This window comes from Monodon monoceros, unplaced genomic scaffold (assembly GCF_005190385.1).
Source record: "Monodon monoceros isolate NGI ecotype Baffin Bay Population unplaced genomic scaffold, NGI_Narwhal_1 Super_Scaffold_21, whole genome shotgun sequence".
Taxonomy (NCBI): domain Eukaryota; kingdom Metazoa; phylum Chordata; class Mammalia; order Artiodactyla; family Monodontidae; genus Monodon; species Monodon monoceros.
This window is the reverse complement of record NW_021703778.1, coordinates 172,275,663-172,285,683: the sequence shown is the minus strand read 5'-3', so window position 1 is coordinate 172,285,683 and position 10,021 is coordinate 172,275,663.

The window sequence follows — 10,021 nt, the reverse complement described above, 5'->3', positions numbered from 1 at the left end:
CCCGCAGCCCGCGGGGACCTGTCTTGCACTCCACCTCTTCCACATCCGGCTGGCGGGGCCGGGCCGGCGGCGGCGGGCTGCGGGTCGGCCCACTGGCGTCCCCGCTCCTCCGGGCGCCCCGCGGGCCCGGACCCCCTCGCCTCCTCCTCCGCCCCCGCCCGTCGCGCCGCGGATTTCAGCGCCGGAGCCTCCACACAGCGCCGCCGGCGGCCCCTGAAGAAGAGGAGGATGTGGAAGAGGTGGAGTGCAAGACAGGTCCCCGCGGGCTGCGGGCGCCGACCATGGATGGGGCTGCGGAGGCGGCGCCTACACCCGGCTGTTCTTCTCCCTCCGGCTCGCTTTCCGCCTCAGCCTCCGCCCAGTGGCCACCGACACCGCCGCCCCCAGCACCTCCGAGCCTCACGGACCCAAGATGGCCGCCCCTCGGCTTCCTTTGCTGCCTCCGGATGCCGGAAGTGACGGCACCGCCGCCTCCCGGAGTCCAGCCAATTAGCGCGGCCCGAGGAAGCTGGCCCGGCTGCTGTTGCTAGGGGCGACTCGGCCTGGTCTAGAGCCGAGGGGGCGGCGCCCAAGGCTGGGCAGGGCTGGCGGGTCCCGGCGGGCAGCGGGGGCGGCGGGTTTCCAGCGTCCAGAGCACGCGGCACCCGTGAAAGAGCCGGCAAACGGCCCTGGGCGGCGGCCTGAGCTTGACTGCTGGACTGATACTTATAGTGTTGATCGAGGGCCTGCTGTATGCAAAAGCTGAGGTAGCGTCCCTCAAAAGCTGGGACCGCGCTGCCCCACATCGAGATATAACAGCAATTATAGGGCCGGGGCTGTGGGGAGGAGCCGAGTTCCTGCATCGTTAACGGTGACCCGGGAGCCGAGGACACAAATCACCCTTCCTGCCTCCGGCTCTGAGCAGCCGGGTCTGGGCTCAGCATCCCAAAGGCGGCAGACGCGTCCTGCCCTCAAGGAGCTCGCCGTCAGGAGGGAGATGGACCCGGACCCAGCTAAAAGCCTTTCGTAAGTAAGAGTGCTAGAAGGTGGCGGGGAGCCCTAGAAGCCTCCTGGGACCACCGCCTAAATGCTTGTAGGGGATTTATAACCAGACTTCATCCCCGGGTCGGATGCTCAGATGCTCAGTGGACGGATGCTCAACCTTGGGGCGGAGCTCGGTGGACGCTTGCAGACTGGGACGTTGGAAATGGAATCTCCCCTAGAAGCCTTCCTTGCTCTGGAGCCTCTGAATGTCTCCCGAGGACCTGCCTAGAGCCGAGCCAGCGTTGGATGGAATGCTTTGGTGCAGGGTTCTGAGGAGGAAGAGCGGAATGGGCTGGAGTAACATGAACTGTTTCTGAGAGTCTACCTTGTGGGTACATTACATTTGTTACCTCATTTAAGCCTCAGAGTAACCCTGTAAGATGGACAGACACACCTTGTGATCCCAAGTCTAAACAGGTTACAGTGACTTGACCAAAGTACCCAAGTTGGTTGGCCTCAAAGCTGGGATTTGAACCCATATCCTAAAACTTCCGTAACAGACAAGCCCTTGTAGTGGGTATGTCTTGCTTTTCTTTTTCTATTTTTAATGTTTTCTCTTTGGGTCCCCCAGGATGTGACTCCTCTTGGCTATGTCTGGGACATTTCCTGCTCTGTGAGACATATACGTCTTTAAACACCAGAATCATTCCCATGTGAGGACTAAGATGCAGTCAGGGCTTTCATCTCTCCCTCTCAGGAAAGTGTTCACTGGGCCAAGGACAGCCCTGTTTAAAATGTCCTTCTCTTTCTCCCTCTTTGGCCAAGCAGAGATGATTGAATTCTTGTTAGTTAAATGTGTGTTTCACACAGTTCAAGTGAAATGTGGGTGAGCACAAGATTGTGGGAGTCCCTGTAGGGACACTTAACCCAACTTGGGGAGTTGGGTCAAGGAACCTTCCTGGAAGAGTGGTGGTTATGCTGAGTCTAGAAGCATGAGTCGAGTTAGCTAGGTGAGGATGGGTGGAAAGGGATGCCAAGCAGGATGGCCTGTACAGATGAGGAACAACATGGTGGGTTTAGGTCAATGTCAAGAGGTGAGAGGTGAGACTGGAGGGGTAGGCAGGGGCCAGGCCAGGTTTAGACACAGCATGGCACTCCTGATGACAGGAATGTCAACTAGGTCAGCTGGGAAAACACGCAGAGGACCCACAAAAGGGTTTCAGCCTTGGGCAGGAGCTGAGAGAAAGGGTTTGGATGATTCAGAACATTCCACATTGGCCAGAGAAGTGGTTGGGGGTGAGGTTTCCACCTTGATGCTTTTTTCACTGAAGCCACACATTAAATAATGAGTCAGTGAATGCCAAGAGTTAGGAAGTGAAACTCACAGTACTTAAGATGCTTCTGGTTTTCATAAAGGCTAGAATTAAAGAAACACTTTGAACTTTTCATAGCACTTATGTCAAATGATATCATGGTACCATAAGGAGCTGGAAATGGGAGACAAGGTGTACATGTTATGTGAAAACTGGAGAGGAGGAGGAGGAGAAAAAAGAAAAGAAAAGAAAAAACAACACATTATTCTGTCTGAAGGACCCTCTGTAGCCTGAAATATGTACTTCTGTGGATCTATGGTCTGGAAGGAAGCACAGGATCTGGAAGTTTTCCTGGAATCCCTTCTTCTGTCCTTTTTCATATTCCTGTCTCCTATCATCATATTAAAATAGGTTCTATTTCGGCCTCCTTAAACTGAAAAGACATAACTAAATATACCAAGTTGTGTATGTGCTTAGGTAGTGCCTACTTTCATGTCAAGGAGGAAGGTCATCCTGAGAGGTAAGAAACTGAAGATAATCTAGTCCTACCCTTGCTGCTTTAGGACAAAAGAGAAACTGAGCCTCAAAGAGGTGAAGTGACTTGTCTGAAGTTGACAGCTGGTTAGCAGCAGAGCCAGAATGGGGCCCAGATTTCAGAAGCCCCAGACCTATGTCCTTGCTCCACAGCTACTATGGGCATGTGGTGGGGAGATCTGTTTAGCACCCACCCCATCCCAGCACCAGAAAGAACGAGTAACTGCACTAGTCCTGAAATTGCTCTCCTCTGGACTTCTTATGCAAGAAAAATAAGTCCCCATTTGTTTAAGCCATGAGAGTTTAGGCTGTCTGTTACTTGCAGCCCAGTGCATTCCTAACCAAGACTGTCATGTCAAGTGGTCAGATCTCCTGACCCCTGGGCCTGTGTTCTCTGCACCACACCTAGTTTGGACAGAGGTGGAGAGGCCTGCTTCTGCCTGGCCATCACACCACAGCACTCACAAGCACAACTCCCCTTTGAGAAGGTGTGGGAACTGCTGGGATCCAGGATCCATTCCTCAGCATGTGTGTGCATGGGTGTGTTGTTGTTGTGTAATTGATAGGGAGCAGAGAGCTGAGCACTGAGAATAAATAAAGCCAAGAAGAGAAGGAGTGTGATAATTGTGGGACCTCTGGGGTCATCATGCCTGGAGGCAGGGACAGGTGTGCCCCCAAATAGGCCACAGATGCTTAGAGGCCGCCACCCAGGGAAATATAAAGTCCATTCCAGACTCCACCCTCCCCAGCTTCCCCAAGCTGCTCCCCAACATATCGGGGGTCAGAGCAGACATGCTGCTATTCTTTTAATTCACTGCTCTGGTCTCCTTCACCCCATTGGGGCCATTGTTTTCCTCTGTGAGGGCCAGCAGGCAGTTTAGGAATTCTCACATCCAAGACTTGTCCCTGCTGTTCTGCCTGGGATGGCTTCTGGTCTAGTTGAATCTTCCCTATTGTTACAAGGCCCTGTCATCTTACTTCTTCTATGGGACCTTCTCAGACTAGCTCCCAGTGAACATTCCCCCACTCCCAGAATCCTTGATTTTTGCTGCCTGAGGTCATAGTACGTTTACTGAGTTCCATTTTGAGTACATTTACTATTCTCCAGCTCTACTGGCAATGCACCAAGCACCTATGGTAAGACCACTAACTGCACCAGCCCGGTGAGGGAGGTGTCAGCCAGTGCTCAGAGAGAGGCTGTAACTTGTCCCACGTCGCCACAGTTCACAGAACAGCCATGATCGGACTCCAAAGCTGTGCTCTTCCCTCCAGTTGTCTAGTGGTGATTGGTTCCTTTTGTTCTGGGTAAGTGGAGGGCATTCTAGTCTGTTTGCTTAGCTCTGAGGAGGGCCCAGTTTGAAACCCAGCATAGATCTGTCAGGGATTCTCCACCCTTCTCTCTTCCACAGTACTGTATCTTTTCAGGATAATTGTGGATGGACTGTTTCTGAGATGGATCACAGACTTCCCAGCCTTCCTAAACACACTATTCTGAAATTTTCAGCTTTTATGAAGGACTCATAGTCCTTTTATCAGTTCCCATGATGCACTGCAATATTGGGATGGCCTTGGGGGATATGGGGATAGAAAGGGCCATCTGCCCGGGCACTTAGCAGCCCCAGGCTATTGAAATGTTCTATTCTCTCATTTGTTGGAGATTATAGATCCAGATCTAGGTACAGAAGGACACGTATATGACCTTCTGTTGGGTATCATTCCTATATCCTGACAGTGGAGCCCTTTGTGCAGGCCCTTTCCTCCGTCCACTCGGCTCTGAGCTGGGAAAACCCACTGTTTAGAACTGTATCCAAAGGTCTATGGAGACAACAGAGGTGGTAGGAAAGCAAGGGCTCTGGAGTTTCAACCCTGGGTTTCAACCCTGGTTATGACCCTGAATGCTAGGTGACCTTGGCAAATCACTTCATGTGTTTGAGGCTCAATTGCTTTTTTTGAAATAATTAATTAATTTGGCTGCGCTGGGTCTTAGTTGCAGCATGTGGGATCTTCCTTGCGGCATGCGGAATCTAGTTCCCTGAGCGGGGATTGAACCCTGGCCCCCTGCACTGGGAGCACAGAGTCTTAGCCACTGGGCCACCAGGGAAGTCCTAAGGCTCAATTTCTTAATCAGTCAAATGGGAATATTAGAACCTTCCACCCATGGTTGCTGTGGGGATCCATGGAGATAATGCCCAGAGAATAGCCAGCATGTATGTGCAGATTTCACCCTCCCACCGCAGAGAGGACCCTCCTTCCTGGGCAGCTGCACTTCTCAGTTCTCCCCTGGATGAGCACAGGACTTGGAATCTGACATAGGTCAAGGCTTACCAGGCCACACATGGCTGCGTGTCAGAGTGTCACTCCTCCTCCCATCCAGTTTCACCTAGCTCACTGGGCACTGAGCTCGTTATAGGAGGTAATGGGTACAGACGAGCTTGGTAAGGGGTGCTGCAATACAAAAGGTGTTGGTGTTTGTATTATTGCCTCTATTTTGCAGACAGGAACATGGAAACTCAGGAAGGGCAGGAGGCGTGCTCAAGCTGCTCAGGGCAGAAAGCAATGCCCTCAGATTCCACTCTGGTGGCTCTGACACCATGCTGGCGGCAAAGACAGATGAGCAACAAAAGAATGAAGGAGAAAAAGGATGAGTGGGTAAATAAAACCTGCTCTCTCCTGGAGCGTCATATCTGCCCCTTCCTTTAGGGTTGTCCTATTAAAGTAAACATCCCCCCAAAATACAAATCTCCCAAATACAAATCATAACTTTTAAGTCTAAGCTCTGTCAGAGGAAAGAATATTTCTTCCATTATATAGGTTCCTGCCCAACCCTTGGAGCCACGGGACCCCCACAAAAAGCCGTGTTAGCCCTTAAGGGTGGCCCTCTATCCTTCCCCACTCTCTTTCCTCTGTTCCTTTCTTCCACAGTGTTAGGTGAGCACCTGCCTTATGCAAAGCAGTGGTTTAAGCACTGGGGATATAGCTGTGAACAGAAAAAGTTAAAGTTCTTAAGCGTCACTTACAGGATACATGTAAAAGAACTCAAAAATAATATAATTTCAAGACAATAACTAATAAAAAATTTAATCAGGGTAAAGTGATAGAAACTAGCTCTTTGTTTAAATATTTATTTATTTATTTTTGGCTGTGTCGGGTCTTAGTTGCAGCACACGGGCTCTTTTGTTGCGTTGCGTGGGCTCTGTAGTTGCGGCACTCAGGCTCTCTAGTTGTGGCATGCGGGCTTAGTTGCCCCGTGGCATGTGGGATCTTAGTTTCCCGACCAGGGATCGAAGCTGCACCCCCTGCTGTGGAAGCATGGAGTCCTAACCACTGGAACACCAGGGCGTTCCCTAGCTCTTTTGTTTTAATTCAATTTTTTTCTTTTGGTAATAGATGCACATGGTGCAAAATTTAAAGGTTGCAAAGGAACATACAGTTACAAAAAAGCTCCCCTCCACCCTATAACAATTTCTGTTTTTCAAAATATCAAGAAGATGAAAATACAAACCTCAAATCGAGAGAAGATGTAACTGATAAAGGATTCATATCCATACTCCGTAAAGAATGTCTACAATTGGGACTTCCCTGGTGGCTCAGTGGTTAAGAATCCGCCTGCCAATGCAGGGGACACGGCTTCGAGCCCTGGTCTGGGAAGATCGCACATGCCGTGGAGCAACTAAGCCCGTGCACCACAACTACTGAGCCCGCGCTCTAGAGCCCACGAGCCACAACTTCTGAGCCCTCGTGCCACAACTACTGAAGCCCGTGTGCCTAAAGCCCATGCTCTGCAACAAGAGAAGCCACCGCAATGAGAAGCCCGCTAACTGCAACGAAGAGTAACCCCTGCTCGCCACAAGTAGAGAAAGCCCGCGCACAGCAACGAAGACCCAATGCAGCCAAAAATAAATAAATAAAGACTTAAAAAAAAAAAAGAATGTCTACAATTTAGTAAGATAAATAACATAATATGAATATGGAAGAGACATAAAGGCAGGGGAAAGGCATAAAAGCAGGCACTTCACAGTGGTCAATAAATGTAAGAACAAATGCTGAAACTGATTTGTTAATGCAAATGCAAACCAAGACCATAATGAGTTACCACGCAACAGCCACCAGAAACAGTCAGACAAAAGCAAGTGTTGCTGAGTATGTGGAGCAAAAGGCACTCTAAGACGCTGCTGGGAGGAGTGGAAATTGATAAAAAAGGCCAGAGCAGAAAATTATGAGATGCAACACATACACCACACAGAGGACCAACAAAGTCAAAAATTGGTTCCTTGGCAAAAATGAATACAATCGACATCTTGGGAAACAATCTGGCATCAGTGAGTATGCTTGAAGTTGTGTATCCCCTGCAACCCAGCGATACCATCCACAGTATTTACCCTAAAGAACCTTCTGACCATGTGCACAGGGGACATGCATAAAAATATTACCACATTGCCATTTGTAATAGGAAAACACTAGAAACAACCTAGTTGTCCACTATCTGTGTGAATAAAGAATACAGCATGTTCACACCAAGAAATAGTATACAGCAGAGGGAACTTTATTGCAACTATGCAGAGCGACGTGAATGAATCACAGTTCTTGAGTACAAAAACAGTTCATATAGACTATATAAAGCATGATGCCATTTATGCAAACTGCAGAAACAAAAACATGTAAAACCAACATATTGTTTAAGGATGCAAACATAGCGGGTAAAACAATTGAAAAAAACGTTAAGGGGGTGATAAACCCCCCAAATCAGGGTAGCGGTACAGTGCTTACCTTTAAGGGAGGAAGAGGGAAACGAGAAGCAAGTACAGGAGCGTTTGTGTATCACAGCTCCTGACCAATACTTGAGATGTACCTGTCAATGAAAAAAAATAACTTATTGATGTGAAATTCACAGAACATAAAATTAACAATTTTCAAGTGAACAATTCAGGGGCATTTAGTACACTGGCAAGGCTGTGCAAGCACCATGTCTGTCTAGTTCCAAAACATCTCCATCACCCCAAAATAACACCCACACCCTGTTAAGCAGTTTCTCTCACCCCCTCCCCCCAACCCCTGACAGCCACCAATCTGTGTTCTGTCTCTGGATTTGCCTATTCTGGATATTTCAGATATCAATGGAACCAGACATAATTTGATCCTCTGTGTCTTGCCTCTTTCATTAAGGATAATGTTTTCAAGGTTCATCCACATTGTGGTATGTATCAGTACTTCCTTCTTTTTCGTGGCTGAATGGTAGTCCGTTGTACAGATAGACCACATTGTGTTTATCCGTTCATCCATTCATAGCCATTTGGCTACTTTTTGGCTACTGTGAATAGGGCTGCAATGGCCATGTGTACCCACGTACCCGTGTGAGTACCCGTTTTCAATTCTTTTAGGTATACATCTAGGAGGGGAATTGCAGTTCTATTCAGTTTTTGTTAAAAAATAAAAATCATGAACAAATGTTGGCCAAAAAGAAAATAAAATGAGCCTCCGGCGGGTGTGGAGGGGCCGAGAGGGAAGCTGCAGGCCTGGTGAGGAAACTGCTGCACAGCCAGGAGTGAAGAGGGAGCTGGGGCCGGGGCGGTCGTGCCAGGTCAGATTTGGGAGAGCTTATCCCTGTCAGGACTGCAGGACTTGCTGATGGACTGGATGCTTGGGGAGACAGAAAAAGAGGGACTGAGGCTGGCTCCCAGTAGCATTTCCTGAGATGGGGGAGACGTGGTTGAGGGAGGGGCGCTGGGGGATGGCAACAGAAATAAATCCGGTTCAGTTTTGGACACGTTACTTCTAAGATCGCTGTCAGACAACAAATGCAATAACCCGGGACCTATTTTGTGTCATAATTTCCATCTAATAAAAATGGAGTGTGGGGAAGAAAGACATAATACCTCTTGCAACATTATTATTATTGTAACTACGTTTTGGTTGGTTGGTTGGTTGGTTGGTTTTTTCTCGGGATCTTAGTTCCCCGACCAGGGACTGAACCCGGGCCCCAGGCAGTGAAAGCACCAAGTCCTAACCACTGGACCACCAGGGAATTTGTTATTATTGTAACTACACTTATTCAGGAATATAAACTCAGTAGGAGGCATGACTATAAATCTGTTTTTCTCTGCTCCCTGTTTTCAGCAGAGTACTGTTGAATTCCTAACTTTCTGGACATTTTCAGTTGTTGAAAGTCTGGCCCAGTTTAAAGCTGCCAGATCGAACTCGTTGTAAGGGTGGGATTCACCCCACCCCATGCGGCTGGTGAGCCACCAGAGGAGGAAGGGGGTGGCCCCTGGTCTTGGCACACCTCCTCCCCTTTCTGGGTTGGAGCTCCTTGGGGCAGTAGGGGAAGGGCAAATACTGGGGTGAGCCGTGTCTGCCCCAGAGGATACTGAGGGCCAGAGAAGTAGCAACAACCCACCCACCAGCCTGCACCGTACACCTGTTTAATGCCTCATGGCTGGGAGACCCCACAGATAGCCCTGGGCCCTATGGAGGGCCACCTTTTTCTTCTACTTCCCTGCATATCTGGGGAGTCTGGGCTTAAATCCTTCCGGCCCCCTCAAACCTTCCTTGGACCCTCCCTGGATCCTCGGCCCCTCTTTCCTCTGTACCCTCTCCCTCCCTATAGACCCTTCCCCTCAGGCACCAACCGATGCCTTTCTCCATGTTCTAAAACAGGGGACCCTTGGGACTTCCCTGGTGGTCCAGTGGTTAAGACTCCACGCTCCCAATGCAGGGGGTCTCGGTTCGATCCCTGGTTAGGGAACTAGATCCTGCATGCCTCAACTAAGAGCCCACATGCTGCAACTAAAGATCCCGCATGCCGCAATGAAGATCCCACATGTGGCAAAAAATATTTTTAAAATAAAATAAACTAAAACAGGGGACCCTTGTTTGTTCCCTGCCCCCAGCCTTTGGTTCTCTTCTCTTGCATTGTTGCTGAGGTCAGACGGTCCCCACCATCTCCACACAAGGCCCCAGTGACTCCCAGGTTGCCCCCTCCTACAGGTATTCCCAACCTCACCCTCCATCAACTGTCTGTGGTATCTGGGAAGGCCCATCAACCTGCCTGCCTTCCCTCTTATCTTCCTGGCCTCTCCTGCAGTGAATGAATTCCCATTTTACAGACGAGAAAACTGATACTCCTAAAGGTTAAGCAGTTTGCCGAGCTCCCCCAGCTGGTAAACGCTGATACCAGAACTCGACTCCATCTGTGCCCTGGAGTCTGCGTGGGA